At 43.1% G+C, this 21426-nt stretch overlaps 1 protein-coding gene across 1 annotated transcript in view; it reads left to right on the top strand.

Moving 5' to 3' along the window:
• SLC41A3 (solute carrier family 41 member 3) overlaps positions 1-21426 on the top strand; it is a 169510-nt gene that overhangs the window by 18189 nt on the left and 129895 nt on the right. Inside the window, exon 2 of the mRNA XM_080384270.1 lies at positions 11469-11581. The gene's annotated coding sequence lies outside the window, so the exon portion shown is untranslated. The remainder of the gene's footprint in view (positions 1-11468; positions 11582-21426) is intronic.

The following is a 21426-nucleotide window of genomic DNA, read 5'->3' as shown; positions in this document are numbered from 1 at the left end:
GCATGCTTAAGTTTTAGCAACAATCGTCCAAACAGACTCACACACTTAAGCCCTTTCTTAGATCCAGGCTCAAACTCTCAGCCCCAGGCACGACCAAGCCTATAATGATTCTCTGTTTCGGCACAATACTGCTGGAAAATACATTTGCCTGGAGACCTGCAGCAGGCTGAGTGTTTAGAGCGTTCCCCAGGCATCCTCCACTTGTGCAACGCGCTCACACATCTGTACAGGTCACCCGCACAACATCCTGTTGCGTTGTGTCAGTATTGCAAGGGTCGTTGGTGAAGTTGCAGAGAGAGAAAATATCAAAGTATATGCAGCAAACACACTGCAGCTCTACTGCCATGAAGTGAGAACAGTAGATACTCTAGGCTCCATTGACTGTTCCAATGCAAATCAATGTTGGATTATAGAGAAAATCCAAAATTTGGAGAAGCAAGAAGGAAAGTCAGTAATGTCTGCACAGTCTTCATTCCTGAGGCACACTGACTATAAAATACAGTTGCCTATAAAATCTGGCACACATAGGTATGCTATGAAAAGAAAACTCATTGCTGCAGCCTGGTAAACACCTACAGCACCTGATGTGGAAGCTCAGGAATTTCAGGAAATTCTGATTCACTGGCTCAAGTCTAGACTGTAACTTAAAATTAGCCATGCTGCCTGAGGTCAGGGCCTTAGCTTCTCTCACTTGATAGCGGCCAGCAGTGGTTACTTGCAGAGAGAGAAAAGGAAATGGATATAGCTAGTCTGTCCTTCCAGTTACAGCCAGGAGCAACTTAGGGATCTTCTAAGCCTGAAGTTTGTTGTGGGTCTTCATGTTAATACCACAGATCAGCCATGGGATGATCCTCATTTTGAACACAGTCACACCTTTGGACTCGTAACATTCTGCAGCTACCAGATTTGTGGGTCCATGAGGGTCAGTGTGAGATACGCTTGTGTGCTCATTTTAAATATACGTACTAGAATGCTGTCGTATGTAGCGTTTCTGCACATTCTCCCTTGCCCATGAGACAACATCAGGCAACTGTTCCCCAGGTTCAGATCTCTTGTGTCGATCAGGCAGTGTGGAGGCATGCTGTGGTTCCTGTCAACTTGCAGTTGGTTTCTGGCTGCTGGATGCTTGGTTACTCTGAGTAGAGGTGTGACTTTGAAGAGAAAGTCTTGGACCAGAAGAGCCCTAGCCCAGAAGGTGCCTGTCTTTCCTGTACTTTGTCAGAGTCCGTACTGAGTGAAGTCTTGGGCCATGCAGTCTGTTTGCTAACCAGAAGGCTTATGTGCTGCTAGGCTGCAATTCCATGTCAATTTGAATCAACAAGTCTGATTTTTATTTTACTGAGATCTCATCTGAGCTGCTATCGGCTTGGATCCAACCTGGTGGATCAATGAAAGTAATGACGCTGTACAGATTTGTTTTTCAGTGGCATTGATAAATCAGTGTTGCAAGATCCTCAGCTCAGACTCTGAGTCTGGCTAACTGAAGGTTGTGAAATTTGCAAAGGCGACAAGGGAGAAAAAAACAAAAAACCACTCTCCCCTGTGTTGCAACTCTGAGTGCAATCGGTCGCAAACAATAATCCTCTCACTGGACACTCAGATTCATTTTAGTTGGGTCCATGGAAATTAATTTCTATATATATCAGCTAGATGTCTGACCTGAGGGTTAAACCAAAGAAATTTGCTTGCAGAAAAGTTGCGAATGCAAAATTCTGGCATGGCAGTCCAGGTTCTACCCTCGACTAGTACAGTTTGTCTCAAAATTGTGACCACGTTGAGCAGTTGTACAGGGGAAGAACTTAACCATTCTGAAAAACATCAGTAAGCTAAAAACCAAGCAATGAGAACCACCAGAAATGGAAATACTTGGTTAATGAGCAACAGTTTAATGAAGGTATTTGCTGTGAAGCAGCTCCCAGGACTGCACTGGTGCTTCAAAGCATTCTTCCTCATCTTCTTGGGCAGCTGTGGTTTTAGCTGCTCTGTGTCATAAACAAATGAGAGAACCCAATTCCCCTTGCTCACTTTGACTCAAAGTGTGGGCTAGTGACTGAAACGTGAAGGTACTATGTTTAACTGGATCTGATTCCCACACCAGCCTACTGAGACATCTCTGGTAGTAGTGGGTATGTCAACACCTGAACATGACACAAAGTCAGCAAGAGTCTAGTGAGTATTCAGTGATGTTGTTGGGATTATGGCAGAGCAGAGAAGCCCTAGTTTTGAGCTGTAAAGGTGATGTATAGGCAGGGGACACGCAGGCAGTCCCTACTTCAATGAGCCTGGCCAGAGCTTGGCAGGGCTCTCCCAAAACACTCCCTTAAGCAAATTCAGAGGAAGGTGCCAAAGGGGAAGCATCAACAACACAATTTGCACCTGGGAGTTGAGGAAAACAACAGAAAAGCTCTAGTAAATTCTGCTCTAGCTCTTCCCACTTGGAAGAACAGATTCACAACGTGATTTCAAGCCCCCAGAAATCCCCCAGAATATAGGCCAGAACAAAAATAATCCAATCCCATCTAATCTAATTTCATTTCTCACTATTGTGAAATGACCATAAAACTTTCTAAGACATTTTTACTTCTTTTAAATGTTGACTATCTGCAGGATCATGTCATGCATACTATTGCTATATGGACACTGTCCCTTAGTGGAATTATTTAACTGAACCACAGTACGTTGCAAGAGGAAATCCTTGTTAATGACAGCTACAGCCAGGAGAAGCCTTGTGAATATTTTTACTAGGGTCACTATAACAATAATGGGAATATGCCACGCTATGACGATCATTCAATTATACCCACTGTGGAATTGCCATTGTAGGTGACCTTTCTTTCAGTAAGGGCAAAATGTAGAGCAGAACAGGCTCCTGATTCAGCTTACCCACACCTCAGTGGACCTGTCTTCAGTCACCTTTCACCTGAATGTAAGGAGGCGCCTAAGATGATCCCCCATCTGAATCTGAGAGAGCAGGTGTAAGAATAGGTCAAAGCCCTTCAAACCTTTTAATGCATTCAATAATCTTTCATATGCAGTGCAGCAACTGCTGAGAGCAGTGCTTCACACCTCAGGTAGTTTTCCATTTTCTCCTTGACTAGTACCTTGATTATCAAACTTCTGTATTTGTAACTGGTGTTACATTGGACTCTGGATATAAAGACTAATGACAAGAGAAAGTGGCAGTAATTTCTGACTCAACATTTTCATCAATAAAAAACAATCCTAGAATGACTGACACTGCATCAGCTAGGGCAAGAATCTGATCCCTTTGTACTTAAGATACTGCTTCGAACCATAAAATCAAACGAGGTCACTTATATGGCAAGGTGCATGAGTAAAGGCATCACAGTCTGACACATCTTTGGTGAAGCACAATGAAGTACTCCAAAGGGAGGTGCAATAGAAGGGTGAAGTGTTAATAGTTCCTTTGGCTTTTCATGACTCCTGTTTTGCAGAGTGATCATGTGCTGTTTTGAACTTCACTCATGTTTGTTCTGTTTCCTAGATCTGCCTTTGTGATGGCCACTCCCAGGGTAATCACCCCTGAGGAAATTCATGTCTGGACTGATGAAGCTCAGTTTTATTCTCAGCTCCTCACTGACAATATGGAGGTTTTCTTACACCTGCATTTTTTCTAAAGCCTTTCTAATTTAAAGGTCAGTGGATTAGTTCTGGCTGCTTTGGTGTCAGGTCTTCCATGTTATCTGCACATATTCTATTACTTCTAGGATCCCAAACCCACACATGAAATGTGCCAGGTAGATTTTCTCTTGCCTGGTGTTTTGTGTACAGGGGTATGCAGGGTCTGTGTTTAAATTCTGAGCCAGGTGTGCCAAGCCTGGATTTCAGTGAACCAAGAAGTTTTGATGACACCATAGATATGGGCCATAGCAGAAACATATTTAAGCCAGGAAGAGCTGCATCTGCATCACCTAGTGGTGTTGAGACTAAGGCACTAATTTTTGATACTGGGTTTGCTTTTTTAAGTGGGTACAACACCAGATCAGTGTTAGGCAACTGCAGGTGTCTTGCATCCACACAGTGTGAGTACCTCTTTATCATACCTCCTCAAATACCTTTCCATTTTGTGTGCAAAAATGTCTTGGGACACTCTTGTGTTTATTGAGGGGTACCCAAGGGATTCTGCTGAGTTCAGCCTGGTTTCTCTTCTCTCTTCCTTAAGTAATGCTCACAGAATATTTTAGCTCCAGAAAGAGAATCCTTTAAACTCCACACATCAACTGTAGACTGCGCCCTGCACAGAGCAAGGGTTATGAAAATGGCCACTCAACACTATGGGACTCAAGAAAGCTCTGTGTTCCTACAGAAACAGAGCTAACCTGCCTCCATATCAAAGCACTGAAGGCTGGCAGGGGCAGAAGCAGCTCGTGTTTGGATGGACGAAGACTCCACATTATGAAAACCTCCCAAAAACAATACAGAGGGAAAAATAAAGTGTTTCAAAATTTGAGCCCAAAGGAAAAGCAAATTGACGTCTAACAAAAGACTGATTCTCTTCTCCCATAGAGAGGTGTCTGCCACTTACTCGAGCTGGCAAGGCAGTGTCTCAAAGGGCAATTTAACCAAGTTGCATAAGGCCTTGGCTGGGTGGCTGTAGAAATATAGGGCCTCTTATCTGAATCCTGGCCACAGCTGTTACAGATCTTGAAGGAATTATCTCTGTGCTTGTCAAACATCTGCTTTGTAAGCAAAGAAGCTGAAACACTAGTGGTGCATATGACACACTGCAGCTCATGGGGCAGAGCCAGGAGGCAGAAAATGGGACCTTTTTTCCCTGGCATCAGAAACCTGATGTCCCATGAGTGACTCTAACGGATGGTTAGGCCCTAATCCCTTTGCATTATGTAGACCTGTGCCTTGTCATAGAAAAATAGCCAATATAGTCCAAGTGCTGATCTCAGTGTCTTTGGTAAGCTATAAATCATCTACAGCTCTCATGAATATTTTGGCATATAGCCTACAGAACTACATTTATTTTCTCTCTCACTACCCAGGAATTGTTCCATATACATGTGGGTAAACCAAAAAGGGCTGATGCTAAAAATTGGGATGTGCGTTGAAGCCCTTTGACATTAAATATCTTCTTCCTTTTCTGTCTTCCCTCTATTAGTCATCACTATATTTTTCCTCTGCAATACAGTCACAGTGTTTCTTCCGTGAACAAAACTAACTGCCTTTCTGTATCTCTGGTAGTCTCTCCATTACTAACACCCCCACAACACATAATAAATATCCTTTGAGAGCATGGCCATAGGGATTGCAAGACATCTGTATTTTGGGTAACCAGAATACTTTCTGGGTTTTGTGTGTGCTTTTATGGTACCCCCAGTCCCATAAACCCCCTTGATAACTGCCCATTGCTGTGGCTCTTTTGCGTGTATGCATGTGGATCCAGATCTAGTCCGAACCTTCACTTTCTCAAAATGTAGATGCTGTGGGAGAACCTAGTCCAAATATGAGAATGGGCCACCATATGAGGTTACTGATTTTGTATTTTGTCCATTCAAGACTTTTCTTCTTTATACTCTATCAAAAACCACTGGCACTGAAGAGGAGGTTGGTGACAGTATGAATGGATGAACAACCAGATAATGAATGTAAAGGGTTGTCCCGTGGTGTCTCTCATCTGTTTTTCCCCTGGCAGAGACCTATAAGTGTTCCTGAGCTGTTTATCCACATCTTTTTGAAAATGTCTTAGTTCAAAGTGACACAGCTTCACATTTTCTTTATATGTATAATCAAATGCAAACAATTAAGATTGCCTAACTGAACTCTGTGCCAACAGGTAACTACAGTTCAAAGGACTTTTTACGCAGTTAACAGGTTGGACAGCATTTCCTCCACACCCTTCAAACAAAGTTATGGTGTAACATCTAACAGAACTTTCCTGTCAAAATCTCCAGTTCCAGGGTGAGCTCTCAGGCCAGCTGCCTGAGGCCCCAGGTTGTGAAGGACGCCGCTGGACTGCGTAGAAAGTTAATGCATGACATTAAATGTTCAACTGAAAAAATGGGAACGCATCCATTTGAGGCTTCATGCAAGACCACAAGGCTATTGCTAGTTCTCTGTGTGTCAGCTGCAAACTAACAAAGCAGTATCACCTTGCAATGAAGACAATCTTATCAGGGACTACCAACCAATTTCCATTTCAGTTATGTTGCTGCAGTTTTTATCTCATTATTCTCAATGACACTGGGCAGAGGAGCTGCTAATATAAAGGAAGCTTGTGTTTCTAGTTACAGCTTAACACCATAAAGCAGAGAGAGTGGGTTTTGCTCCAAGTTCGCCATAGATCTAGGTTGCTTAACATACTTTTGCCTCAGGGCTTTTAATCTGCAAAGTGACGTGAGCAGTTACACTTAGCTGTGAGTCTAAAATCATGACTATATTTAAAGTGTTTTTTCTGGAAGATAGTGCTGGTATATAAATATCATTGCAGTGCAGGTGGCTTGGCTATACTTGTAGGAGAGATCACCTCCAAGTGTCTGCTCAGATGCTGTATTTCAGAGATTCGCATAGTTAAGTTCGTGCTCATCATTCACATGGATAGCTGGATTTAGTTTAGCTAGGGCTGGAGGTGGTATTTGGCTAGACAGGTGTCTCATTGAATGAAATTTGAATCTTCAAAGAAAGGAGAGCAGCAGGGAATGGACTCAGCCAAGGACTGGCTGTGAGATATGGGACTCTTCAACTTCCAGGTTCAAATCCAATAAAGTTAATAGAAATCACATGTCTTTCTTGCCATCTGGCAGCCAGTTGTTAGCTTGTGTGCATTGTATTGGTGAATTTTACTGTCAAGTTACAGGACAAGTGACTTTACCAGCTCTGAAGACAAGCTGTGAACAGTGAAGAAAACTGAATAAACTCTATTAATCTAGGGCAGTGGTTTGGTACTTTAAAGGAGTCATGTGTGAGAGGAATGAATTAAGTCTTGTTTGTCTTATAGCTCCCTTTTTTGACGGAGGAGGATAGACTTTATAGCAGATGCACACCAAGGCTTCTTAGGCTTCTTCCTGTGTAATCACGTAGGTCAAATTCTTCTACCATCTCTGTGGTCCTTCCCATGAAACTGGATGATGGTTCTGATGCATCAGGAAAACTCACAGTTCTAGTCACCTGTTTTCTTTGGTTTGTTTGAGGAGACAGGTGTTAACCTCCCTTTTTGAAAAAGCTTTCTTTTATCTTCACACTCACAGAAAAGATGGATGTGAATACAAGCGACAGGTAAAGGGATGGTTTGCTAGCATGGCCAGGGCACCTGCAGGATGTAAAAATGTTCAGTGACTCATGGATGTGTGATATTATAAAACCTGCACTAAGCATATGCAGGTTTCAGAAGGGTTTTTACCCCTGAAGAACCTGAACCGTGGAGTCCTGACACTGTTCAGCTCTGGCCTCGTAGTGCCTCATGGTTTCCAAACTAATGTTATACCTCAGCGGGTGGCAATTTTACAGTAGCCCTTGGCTTCTTGTGTACTGCAAAAGTACAAGCCCTGTGAGCTCTGAAACACCCCGCTATTTTGAAAACAAATCCCAAGGCACATTGCAGTTTACCAGAAGGAGAAAGGGGTTTCTGACTTTCTGCCCACCCCAGTCTCATCCCTGGGGAGCGCTCTCATTTCTCCACAAGCTCCAGAGCCTGCTTGTAGAAAGTGATGAGAGACCAGTGCTTCTCTCAGTGGGGAGTTAATTAACAGCCATGGGTGAAACACAGAGAGAAAGTGTTCTAGTGCCAGGGGAGGTTTAGATCAGGTATTAGGAAAAACTTCTTCACAGAAAGGGTTGTCAAGCAATGGAACAGGCTGCTTAGGGAAGTTTTGGAGTCACCATCCCTGGAGGTATTCAAAAGACGTGTAGATGTGGCCCTTAAGGACATGCTAAGCGGTGGGTTTGGTAGCACTAGGTTTACGGTTGGACTCAGTGATCTCAAAGGTCTTTTCCAATCCAAACGATCCCGCGCTTTTCCCCGTCCCTCAGCACAGCGGCACGCTCCCGAAGGTGTATTTGGAGAACTGGGTTGAGCCATCCGTATTTGGAGCAACTGGCATGTGTTGTTGTGACCTTCAGTTTCTTTCTTTTGACTACGCTTGTTTTCTCCATATTAGTTTCCTGTTTGTTTGTACTCACCTGGAAACTTGTGGTGCCTCCTTTTGTTGTGCTGACTTATTTTAGGTAGGGGGGTGCATTTACATTGGCTGGAACTGAAGTATGAAGAGGTTTGCTAATATATCTGATGTCACAAGAAAGGTTTAGTTACAATGTGCATATGTTGCCTAATGCTTAGGCACAGTTCTGGAGCTGCTTTTGTTTCTCCCCATTGGGTTTATGCATCTCCTTGTATTTCACTTTGAGTTTGTGATCATAGAAGCACAACTTGGCAGATGCAGCTGACTTGGTTCTTCCATATGAAATTTCAGGGTGGGGAGAGAATTTCTGGGCATTTTGTGGTGGAAGTGGATGTCCCAAGCCAAGGTTGGAGCTCCTGGAGTTGAAAAAAAACCCCAGTCAGATCTTTTGCATAAAACCAAGCAGTAAATCATGGGCAGTGTGTCAGATTAAAGTAAGAAAACAGGCCCCCAAAACCACTGTTATCCACATTCTATCAGTGTTAGTAAATAAAAATTAAACTAATGATTGTGTAACTGGGGAAACTGAGGCAAGGAGTGACCAAGACCACACATGAAATCACTGCAAGAACTTGGAGTGTCACCTAAGGATTCTGGGTGTGACCTCTTGCTAGAACTGATGATTTGGGGATTTTGGGTGTCTCAGTGTGAGAGCTTTAATAGAGCTTGGTGTGTGTGCGGTTAATTTTTTTGTTTGGTTTGGGTTTTTTTGTTGTCATCACCCCCCCTGCTCCCTCTCCCTGCTCTGGATGTTCACTCCTATCTATGTGAGAAAAGGTACCTTTGCAGAGCACAATTTTGGGTGCTGTAGAAGTGAATTGTCTGGAATAATATTTGGAAAAAAAATCCTTACCTTGCATCCACCTCCTTCCTTGAGTAAGCAAGCCTGTGGGAAATAGTTCCACTGACGTGTGCCCTGAAGCTAGAGCCTAAGGCAGAGAAGCCTACTTGGCTTTTGTCCCTTGTAGCGCACAGGTGAGAATAGGCTCCCAAGTACATGACTTGCATTTCTAAAACGCGAAAGGCTTACACAAGGAGCGGCAGATGTAGCTACAAACTTGCCAGAATGTATCTTTCTCTGTGTGGATCTTTCTCTGTTGTTAAAAGTGGGGTCTCACTTTAAGGAAGTAGCAGACTGGACTGTAAGACGGACACAGAGAAATTATACCTTTGTGTGTGAAATTAAACCTTTGTGTGTTTGGCATGTTAATGTGGGCTCTGAGAGCTCCAAAGGGACTACCCCAGAGGCGTGTACTGGTTAGCAGTTTTGGCTCGCCACAGGTAATAGGAGGCTACGCTCATGAAGAACTGAATGTACAAGCTTATTAAAACACCAGCAGCCTGTTGTCTTTCTTCAGGATAAATTTCTTGTCTTCTTTCATCACAATTTATAGAGCATGTTGAGACATAATTGAGAAGCAGGGAGTGTTCCTGTGAATAGGAAAGCTCCATTTGGATTAATCATGGGTGATTAGGCATTTAATAGCTTTTGCAGCTCTTTAGATTTGAGGTCCACTGCAACAGCTGATGCAAAAATGCAAAAAGTGTGTATGTGTGATGGTAAGAGCTAGCATGCAAGGGCGTGTGTGCAGCCCTGGCTATAGGCATGTACATGAGTTCTGTTCTCCTGGTCTTGCAATTTCATACTTCGACCAGGTTATGTCTCACAGCTGTCTGTATGATCACTTATTACTGTCCTCAAAAATGGTGTTAGTCAGCATATTCTGAGCTTTTTTTTGGAAATTGTGAGGAACTACAAAGTTGTCAGGAGTGTGTGTGTGTGCAGAAATAATACAAGTAAGGTCATTGCCCAAAGGGGAAGGTTGTAACTCAGATTTTTGTGTGTGTGTGTGTGTGTGCTTGGTCTCATAAGCAAAAAATGGATGTATTAAAAAAATTAATCAGAGTGTGGTAGGAATATGGTAAGTGAAATTTGTGTTCTCTCTTTAAGTAATGGGAGGAGATAACACACAGAACCATCCTTTTTTCCCCTTTTTTAGAAGTGTCCCACTGACTGCTTTGATCTAGGCCTGCTTACTGATCTATTAAATCTTTCCTCTGGGGAGTGTCATGGAAGGTCTTAATTTCTGCAGGCCATCTCTCTTGATGCTGCTCCATGAGTTTATGAGAGAGAAAGATCTTGTTGTCAGATGTCTAAAAATCTATTTTAAAGTGGAGTAAAAAGCAGGATATGTCTTTTTTTTCCACATTTATCCAGCTCCTGCTCAGCAGGACTGCTCATGACTGAGGTCCTTGATATCTATACCAGTATAGAAAACTAATAAAATAAGCTGCTACCTGGGGCAGGCCAAATTCCTAAATCTGACCAATGTAAAAAGTAAGGCTCTTTAAATGCCAAGTAGACCATCTGTGAACATGTTATACCAGGTTTCTGGAAGACCAGCAATTCAACTGAAATTGTGAAACTGTCTAACAAGTTGCATAGATAATAGTTTGCGATATGAGACTTTTAAGTTGTGATGAAGCAGCAAAAAATCCTGCTGTGTAAGTCATGCTGTCTGGGGAGGGAGCAGCTGGACAATAGCAAGCCTACTAATGATGCTTGACCTACCGCACAGCCAGGCACTTGAGGTGAGACTGATGCATTTCAAAAGGCTATGCAGCCGGCTGCTACGGCTGCTACATTGCAGTCAGCTGTTCTATTCAATGTTCTTGGAAGGTACCTGTCACGAAAACATCTTTACTGAGACTCACTTTAACATGGGGAGGCCCTGTTGTAATGATTCATATAAGGGAAGGTGTAGATACTTGTTCCCCTCTGAATACTTGTTTGCATCTTGATGACTTCTTAAGACTGAGGTGATCAAAGCTTAGCCCAGGCTGAGTGGGTGGAGGAAGGAGATATTGCTAAATGAATGCTGTGCTATTAATTGCTGAGCAGATGCCTCCCAGATTGTAAACACAGTCTTTTTGCAGGGCTGTCTCAGGGAAGCAAGATGCAGCTGAATAGATTCCAGCCTTACAACAGTGAGAAGGTGGCCACAGCATGTGCATAAAGTTGCTGCTCTAATACCTGAGCTGAGATTAGGAACGCTTTGGGTTTCTGTTCTCCATCTGAATGCTTGTCCTTCCCTAGTTCCTGTTTGTGTGATTAGAGGCTTAAACAAGTGTTGGTATAAATTAGTACGTGCTACAGCAAAAAAAGTCAAAGGTTTAAGTGGTGAATGTAGGTAGAAACAGAAAGCTTTTCAGACTACAGGGTTTTTTTTTCCCCTGAAGTAGAGAACCAAATTAAACTGTCTTGCAGTTCCATCCACTGTGGCATTGCTCTTTACCAACAGGTGGTTTTTTTCTCTGCAGTTTCCACTCCAATTGCGTGACCTTATTCAGCTGACTTCCATCTTGTGGAGGCACTTACTTCCCAGCCTACAATCCAGTGAGAGGCCATGGCCTTGGATCCTGATTCTGCAGATGTGAGTGTCCTTACCCTAGTTTCCATCAGTGTGCTACAGAAACCTGCTGGTTTCTGTACTAAAATTAAGCACAGGCGTGTGTGTTTGTGGAATTGGGGCCTGAGAGAACAGAATCCGAATGTCCCAGGGAGTGTGTGCTTTTTGCTTTTAACCCTCTGAAGTGTATGTGCTTTGAATTTGTTCTTGAAATGCATTCACTTTGCTGTATCTGCTTGGGAGTCCTTTTGCAATAAAGAAAAGGAAGGAGAACAGAAGTGGTTCACTCTTAGGTTGTGATAGTTGTTTTTGACAGGGGATGGGATCAGTTTCTAATTTGACAAGGTAATCGCCTCTGTCTTGTCCAAACATGTCTTGCTATGTAGGGGGTTTATGGACAGAGATCTTCAATGTCAGCAGAATAGTGGGTTTCTTGGGGACACTTTGGATGTCTAATGAAGGGGCTTCCTGAGTCCTGTCTGAAGGAAATTTATAAAGGCACGGAGCCAGTGTCATTCTGCAGCGTGAGAGGTTTTGAAAAATATGTACGTGGCTGTCTTGTGTAGTTGGCAAATGGATTTCATGGGTGTAGAGGAACTGTGTGCTCAAGGTCTATATCTCAAAATATTTCTGGAGCTGCAAAAACAACTGAAGGAAAGCTTGGGGATCTGGGATGAAGCTCTGAAACAGAAGACTGCCTTTCAGTACAGTTTTGTAGATTGGAAGTGTACAGGGTTGTGTCGATCATGGGGTTTTTTTTGGTGCCTCTTTTCGTGTTTTGGTTTTTGTTGTTTTTTAAAAAGCTATTGCATATGGAGTCATAGATCACAGTGAAAGTCATACTTCAAAAAAGCTAGAAAATTGAAAAAAATGAATGTTTTCCTTTATTTTTGTGCATTCTAATTCTTTCCTTTTATTTTGCAATTTCCAAGTGACTGAATTCTTCATTGTTACTCTTCCAAAGATGACAGTTTTATCACTAGCTACAGGAATTGGGTATCTGTTACTCATCAGGTCTTCCTTGACTCATTGGTGAGGGCTAACTGTGTACCTGCAGGGTGATTCAGCCTGTATTAAGACCTTGGTGAAATAACATTTGGATGTGCCTGGCTATCTCTGTAGGCAATGGGGAGCAGTGCTCACAGTTTTTGAGTTAGGAGCATAACCCACAAAGACCCATCTTGTCATCAGTGTTTGTTGCCAGTAGACACCTTCTCAGCAGGAACACCCTGGTGTAGTGCCTGGTGTCCAAGCCTTTTTCAGAAATGCTGGTTTCTAGCAATTCATATTCCTGCTCTGATCCTTGACCTTGTCCTGTGTCAAGCAAGATTTCTTGAGATAAACTATATTCTTTGCTGACTAACAGGTAGGGAGGTGATTATAGGCTTAAAGTGACAGTATCCTCAAGCTGCAGGAAATCTTTAAGACAGTGACATGCTGAAGTGTGACACTTGTTTGATAGAATATGATATAACTTTTTGGTGTCTTGACTGGATTTGTTTGCTGCTTGCTTCCAGTAATACTGGACAAATTGTGTGGTCTTGCATTTTAAAGGAAGTTAGTACTTATGGAAGGTACTGATGCTGTGGAGATTTGAAGACAGACTTAGATGGCAAACTTCAGTGCGCTCTGGCAGTTGAAAAGGTGACAAAGCTGGCTCAGACCTCTCTGGGAAAGGGGAGTGACTGTGATATTTAGATCTGCTTGTGAAAGTTTATTTTCCCAAATTTGGGGATTCACATCCACTTCAGATTGTCCTATAACAGCTTGCAGAAGAAAGGCAGTATGGTTACCCCCACTAGAAGCGTCCATTGCTTCTCCTTGGAGCCTGGCAGCAAGTGTCATTATTCTTCAGCAATCCAGGCATTGGCATCGAGGACAAGGAGACAAATACCAAGAAGGGAGGGAGCTTTCAGTTGCTTTCATGTTAAATGGCTTCCTGTGAGGTTTTTAACGTGGGGTGTTTATGGTGGAAACCTGTGGCCTAGAGATAGGAGATGCCCAGTTTGGCACCCACATCGTGTCAGTGCTGTTCAGGATGCAGCAGGGTCACCTGACTGGGCAAGAACATGTGCTGAGCTCTTCTCCGATCTCCTGCAGTTACGTGCGTGTGTGCCTGTGCGCACTCATGCTGCAGAACCAGCCAGAGGCCCTTCCCACTGCAGACCATCTGTCATCATGTATTTAAAATAATCTGAAGCTAAAATGGGAGCGTTCACTTTCCCTTTCTCTCCAGCCAGAGCCCAGAACAGGCAGCAGTCTGCCTTAAAGACTTGCAAGTAAATTGTGCAAGATCTTGGCAATGAAAGTATGTGGCGTGTGTCTCCGCAGCTGGGGAGCTGTTGCAGGAGAGGGTCAGGGGACCCTGTGCAGGACTGTGGAAGATGCCAACATAAAAGCCCAGCCTGCATTGCCAAATTACAATTCCTGGGGTGATGGAAAGGAGTTCCTGTAGGAGCACTCACTTTGGATCTGCTTTCCTTATAATGTGTTATGTCCAACCACAAGTCTTCAAATTATATAGAAGAGTAATTTTCCCAAACAGTACACTTCTGTTTTCCAGTGACGCATAAAGGCGAGGTAAATGGTAAGAAATAAAACATGCTTAATTTAATGGGGACGACAGCAAGACAGATGGGTGGTGGTGGATCATTTACTGCAGGCCTGAGAATGCCAGCTTCTGGGTGGAGATGAGCACTGAGAAAGTGCTCAATTAATCTCACTGGAGGCCAGTGAGCTGCTTGTGCTCGCGCTCGCTCATGAGCTGCTGTGGGAACTCAACTGTGTTTGTGAATTCGTGTTGTCCCTGGGGATGTCTGTACGGGAGTGATTGTTCTTCATATAAACACCTTCCCTCTCAGGCAAACAAAGCAATTTGTGCTCAGACAAGTATTTGCAATTCTCCCATTTTGTAATTCATTTCTCAAAAAACATTGTCATTCAGCTGTGGAGAAGAAATAATGCTATCCACCCACAAATAAAGGGCAGCAAACAGTCCGTGATCTCTTCAGGCTAAAAACTGTTTGCTCAAAAGATTTGCCAGCTACTTTTCAAATAACAAAGATCTTCACAAAAGCATGGACTGGGTGATGATTAGTGTGGGATGTTTGGGGTTTTTTTTTCTGCAGCCTGCTTTCCTTTTACCCCCTAACCTGCATGGGTGCTGTACCCTGCCCTTTATGTGCATGTCTTTAAGACCTAAGGCTGTTGCACATAAAAGGCACATGCTTAAGTGGCTGAGACAAGTAAAGGTAATGTTTTCTTTTAAGGCAAGGAGAAAGCTGGTAGGAGTTGCCCTTAATCTGTCCCCCTTGTACCACTGGTGATGAAATTTTCTGGTTCTTCCTGGATATGACAGTGAGAGAAGGACTCATCAGATAGCCCAATTCAGTTAATATAGGTATGTATAGCACAAGACAGTAACGCCAGCATGACAAGATAGTGGATCTATGGATCACTGAGGGGACAGCATGGACTGTCATCTATGGGCAGCGTTCTATACTGTTGCATCTGGCATGTGTCTCATCTGAAAACTGTGTACTGATCTGCAGGTGAAGTATTTCCCAGCATGGTCTGCCTTTCAGTGCACCTGTTCTTACCAGTCACCTTATGCATATAATGAAATAGCTTGTCTCTTGCTGCTTTTTTTCCTAAATAAAATGGGGAAATTTCCCGTTAATTGTAGGAAACTCCAGCATGACCTTCCTCAAACTGTCTCCCTCCTTAGCTTTTAGCTATGGTATTTCTAGTGTGTCTAAAGAGAATTGTTAACCAAGTTGGATCCTAATTTAGTAGGTGCAATGCTTTGTATTGCTACTGAAGTCTTTGCACTGCTTGGAAGTCTAGGCCCTTTTGAATGATGGAAGATTTTGAGCTGGGTTTAGTATAGGAGTAAATTTCACATGGACATGGGAGGGGAGTATATTGTATGATTTTTGTACTTCAGAAGCAAAATGAGCACATACAACTTGAATGTAATTTAACCTGGGTTTGCAAGAACTGTATTGTCTTGGGTGGAGCCAGGGTTGTAGCAAGGAGCTCAACAGTCTATAGATCTTCAGCTCACCTGAGAGGTGTTGTAGGAATGTGGGTTTGGCTGGCAAAGCCAGTCCAAGCAATGCCCGCTCCTCTCCTGTAGTGCATTCTTGCTGGGTTGTGTCAATGTGGCAGTCTGTAAGGCCTCAGTGTAAATCTGATTATTGAAATGAACCAGGCTAAGAAATCTCATCTTGGGATGGGGGTGGGGGCTGGGGGGAAGGCGAAAGGCATCGGGCCTGAAGGGCAAGACTGTCTTCAGTGGCAAAGGCAGTTTATGAAAGTGTTTGCAGAACTTAGTGTCACTTGGAGTGGTGGTACTTCACCTCATTCTGAAAATTTAGGGTGTTTATTCCATACAAAGAGGTAATAAAGCAAATTCTTGTAGCAGAGTCTAGGAAATGGATGAAAACACCTCAGGGTTTGGCACTCTCAATGAACTAGCCTTCTGTTTGAAGACCCTGCATTTTTTTTAGTAGCATTTTGTTCTGTGTTGTAGCCTGCTGTAAGGTACAGATTGTTAGCCAAAGAGTTATGAGACTTGAATCCAGGAGTGGATTCCATCCAGACTGGTCCCTTCTTAAAAGTGACAGATACCAAGCGATAGATAAAGTCTCTTCTGGATGGGCTTGTATCCTTGTTGTCTCCCAAGGGTATATGCTACCTACTTCCTGCCTAGCACAACTGATGGGAACCTATGCAGGGATGTCTGCCGCTTTCAATTCACTAAAGACCTTCCTGCTCTTATGGAAAGGAAAAGCAGATTGGTGGCAAGAGCAATGCGTTCTGTACTGCATAGCTCTCCTTGCTGAGTCTGAGTCAGCTAAGGAGTAACAGCTCCATGGCCAGATGAGGGGTGGGATTCCTCATGGTGCTGGCATCCTGCTTAGAGCAAAGGATTTCCCTTAGAGCTAGAGGAAACAGACAGGTTTATGCAGAACTTCAGCATGCATCAGAAGGCATAATTCTCTTTTAGGTGATTGCTTTCATAGTGAATTCTTCTGGGCTCTTCCTTTAACAATTACTGGCTTTAGGTAAAGGAAGATGTTTCAGATTCTAATACCCACTGAATAGCTGCAACAGTAAACCTTTGGTGTGTCTGAAGCACAGGAATGCTAATTTATCTCATCCACCTCAACACAAGGAATCAGTCAAGGGGGAATGAGATCTGAGACACTTTCAAATACCAAAAAAAGGCAGCTGAAATAGGAAGAATTAAGGCTCATGCATCTTTTCCCTTTCTTCCCCTGACTTGCTAAGGTTGAAACCGTGACCTTCTTGATGGCAAGAAGGTTTTAACACCAGAACTGAATTCTTAATCTGAGGAGAGTTATATTCTGAGTAATACTTTGTGGGCACAATTACAAGACCAAATCTTTGCTGGTATAAATTAACTCCACTAACTGACTTTGACCCAGTTCAGACTTGCATGCATCTTCCCTCTCCTCCTTTTACATATCACATTATCTCAGTTTTATCAGATCTGTCACTGGCCAGTGATAAAGAAGTTAAATAATAGAGGGATGGTTCTGTAGTGGCCTTTTGCATGCTGAACATCAGAAGCTTCTCTGACCATCTAAGAATCAAAGTAACTTACTGTCTAACATCTGTCATTGATTATGCAATGCATTCTTCTTTGCACCCCTTAAAATGTGAAGTGTACAGGACACAGGAATTTATTGCCTGTACCAGAAACTGCATAGCAAACTGCTGCTGGAATAATAGTGGAGTTCTATGTACTGTGTAGTACTACGGAGTACTGTGTAGTACTATACAATGGATTACTTAACATTCCTGTTTAGCAATACCTGATTGAGCAATAAGATGCAAAGCAGCACATGGTGAGATCACTTTACATATGGTTTTAAAATCTCTAAAGCTATAAGACAAAGTGGGTATCTTATATTTAGAGTGACCTGAGTCATCCTAAATAATGCTGACTACCCACATACCAGAACCATAGTCATATTATAGAGGTTGCTGAATCAGGACTTGCCTGTGGATATCCTTGTCTGTGTGAGTAATTGCACTGAAGTTAATAACACTTGTTAATAAAGTACAGCTTCTGGGAATTAGGTCAGATCAAGCCTTGGTATCTTACTGTAGGATGATTTGTACCTAACATATTGTTCCATTAAACATGGACTTGTACTGATAGCTTTCAGTGCTGTAATAGCTGTGATTAGTGGTAGTTCTTGTTCCATATAAACATCTGTCTTTCCCATGTAGATTTTCTGGATAGTTCTCCTGTTGGCTGTTCCCAGAGTGTCTCATGTGAGAGGCGGCATACCACTTCTGAGGCAGGCCAAAGTGGGAAAACATGCTGAAAAAGCACCTTTACGTTAACACAGTGGGAAAGTGTCTCTGTGTATGACACAAAGGTCAAAACATTAAATCTTTAGGCTTAGTGAACTGAGATGTTTATAAGCAACCAAAGTGGTAAAAGCCTGATAGGAGAAAGTATAGTACAGGTGAAGTTAGAAGCAATCGAAATATTTGTTCATCTGCATAAAGCTCTGCTCTTAGTTTTGAATGCTGCAGAATGAAGTTGTATAACTAGTCCTGTCCTGCTCAGGTATGCATGTCTTGCATGAGGTACCAACCACCCTTATGTCCCCTTGACTTCAGGGTGTCCTGATTCAGTACCTTCCATCCCTCATTCTGTTTGAAGGCTCAGCTTTGTAGAAAGAGATGCCAGATTACCTCTTCAGTGCAGAGAGGTTTGGTGTCCTTCAAATTCTGGCCTCTCAAATTCTGAAGAAATGTGTGCACTAGGAGATGAACCAGGAAGGTTTTTGTTATTTTGTTTTCTCATGTGTTAGTGAACTTGTCGCAAATTACACAACTAACTCTGCTGGGTTTCTGCTGAAATCTGTGGTTGGAATTCAATTTGCCTTGTGTGTCTGCATTTCCCAGCTTCTCTTGATGAAAGTAGGCTCCAACAGTGCACATTGTCAGAGTCTTGCATTCAGTCAGCTGCAGGTGTATTTTAAAAGCCTGAGGGCAGATTCTGTTTGGATATGAAGCTCTGTAGCTCAGATAGCTGATTATCAAAGTGGCTGAAACCAAAGCTGTTGTGAGTAGCCCGGTGAGGAAGGGGTTAGAGGAGCAACTAGCCGCTCTGAAAGGGCCAGATGTCATTGTGACCTTGCTTGATCACTGTAGTATGTAAGTGGCTTTTGTCAGGCAAATGAATTCAAATGCTGACATATAACCAACAGCTGAGAAATTACGCCCATTGTTTGCTTAACCTGCCTTTTTAGGGGTCTGCCTCAGAGTTGTCTCACTCCTCTGAAATGAATACTGTTAAGGTCAAATTGTTTAGCTCCTGGTTCCTACTCCGTAATTTTGATGTGTTTGCAGTTGTCGTGTGGCTTGCTTCAGTGCTCCTTTGAATTTCTTGATAACCGAAGAAAGATGTATGCACTGCATACAGAAGAGGTAGGGGAGACTGAAAAGATTATAGAAATTGATGTGAGAGCATATTAAAGGAGGAAGCAGATTTTTTTTCTGTTGCCTACCTCCTGAGGTTACCCTGCTTAGTATGGTGCGAGGGAGGAGAAAAAGGTGTTGCAGTGGGTCACAAAGGCTGCCTCATTCATGAGCCTGCATTATAGTTGACTGACATTCAGATTCTTGTAGTGTGCAGAGCTTTTGTACTCGCCGCTCCCTCACCTCCCACCCCCAATATACATCCCGGTGCTGTGTTACTGCTGCAGTATGTTTAATGACAGAGGGAGGAGGCTGTCCCGTTGAATTTCTACCTCCTTTCTCATTTTCCAAGCCTGGTGCAACCATAAAATGAGATATTTCAAAGGCACAGAATGATAATGAGTACTTAAAACAGTTTCTCTGTAGACTTCAGAGTACTGTTGATACACCTCCTTTCCTGAGTAACAAGGCACATCAGCTTTTCCAAGATGAAGTTATGATGTAAACTTTCCAGCCAAACTAACTGTGTGATAAATCAGTACATGGTCCTTGCTGTATTTTTATATTTGCAATTGGTAACGTGACAGTCACCCATAAGTTTTTAAAAATGCAGCCTTTTCTGTAGCAAAGGCGGGAATCCATAGGCAGAATTTGCCTGATTTCTCTGGGAGGCTGCTGCATTAGGTTGTATTTTGTGGTTTCTTTGAGAAATAATGAGATAGGAGGGAATTTGAGCCCAGGACAAGACTACAGTCTCCTTCAAATGGTCATGTACAGCTCAACAGTCAGCAAAATCATCAGGTTGCTGATGAGAAGATGTATCAGTGTGCATTTCCCCTGTGGTCAGTGTTGTTATCTCTGATGCACAGCTCGGTATGCGATAAGATTTCGCAGTGGTCTTCCTTGGAATTACAGTCAGCCAAGAGGAAACCAAGACTGAGCATCTTTTCTAGCAATAGGAGATGCTGATTATTCCCTCTAGGATGTGATCTTGGAAAGGAGAGATTGAAGCCAGCTATGACAGGAAGAAAGAATTGCATTCCTCTGTTCTTAAAACAGACTTGAAGCTGGCAGTGTTTTCCCCAGTGTGTGACATTTGCAAATGCATATTTTAAGAGCTGGCCTCAAGCTGTGTCTGTGGGCTGGCAGGGCCCACTGGAGGCTGCTGTGGTGGGGACTAGATGTCCCCCAGTCTCTAAACCTCTGCTCGGTTGCCACCAGTGACACCTCATCTGTGTGTGATGGTATGTCTTGATTGTTTTCAGCTTTTGCTTGTAAACAGACAGGCCCACCCCTGTTTGTGGATGTCACTGTTCATTGCTGGTTTGCTTCTGCCACGTCTCCCTAGGCCAGGCTGGCCTCATTCTCAGTGTCAGTAGGGGTTTGGGTGGGAGAATAGAGTGTAAAGGAAAAGACTGAAGTCAGGGAGCAAGCCCAGAAACATTGGGTACCCAGTGACTAGCCACGTGCTCCCAGTGGACCAAAGCAGTTGGCTTCTCTTTCTGCTCTGTCATTTGACACTGGAGTCTGTGTCTGTTTCTGTAAACACATCAGTAACCACCTTCTGAGTTTCTTGATGGGGTGCTTATTCCAGGTATCACTGTCATTTGAGACCAGTAGTTGGTGGAGGGTAGCTAATGGCACGATACTCCATTGGAAGGTAAGGCTTCCCACTGCCTGCCAGGGGAATGAAAAAGCAGGAGGATTTATGGCAAATGCAGCCAGTTGAAGGAAAGGTGTTATGAGCTATCACAATTACATGTTGTTCTTTAAATGTGTTTTTACAGCATCTGCTCCTGCCATTCTCAAATCACGTATCAGGCTTGGATGTGCCTTAAGGTGTGATCATTTGAACATAATACATCTGGGCTTCCTTCTGTTTTTTTCTTGATACCCTCAGGCTGACAACTTGAGGTTGAATGTAAGTGTGAGCTGTGTGGCACCTCTGATGTGATATGATGTGGTATGACTCAGCTTAATAGGGTAAGCTGCCACCACAAAGTACTCACAACCCAGTTGTCTTCTCACCTCCTGCTTCTATTCACAGTAAACTGACCTCCTGAAAAGTGCATCAAGAGCAGGGGCTGAAAAAGAAATGAGGGTATGAACCTATTCTGCTAGACTTGAAAGTACTAGGTTAAGTTTTCTGTGTTGGCTTTTTGTCCCTTAACATGAAGCTTGTAAGCTTTCAAGATTATCACTGTTCAGGCCATGATAGCTGGTTGGATGCCTTACTGAGAGTGTAAAATGGAATAATAATGGTCAATAAAAGAAAAAATTTGAAACAGTTAAATAGCGAAGATCCACACTAGGCTTTAGTAAAGCCTGCGTGCCACATTCAGCAGCAGTTCTGATGTTGTCCAGGGGATAGGTAGACATGATTGACCTCTTGTCCATATTGC

This window comes from Falco punctatus, assembly GCF_963210335.1.
Source record: "Falco punctatus genome assembly, chromosome: 4".
NCBI classification, from domain to species: Eukaryota; Metazoa; Chordata; class Aves; order Falconiformes; family Falconidae; genus Falco; species Falco punctatus.
The sequence above is the reverse complement of the archived record's forward strand: the minus strand, read 5'-3'. Positions and strand labels throughout refer to the sequence as shown.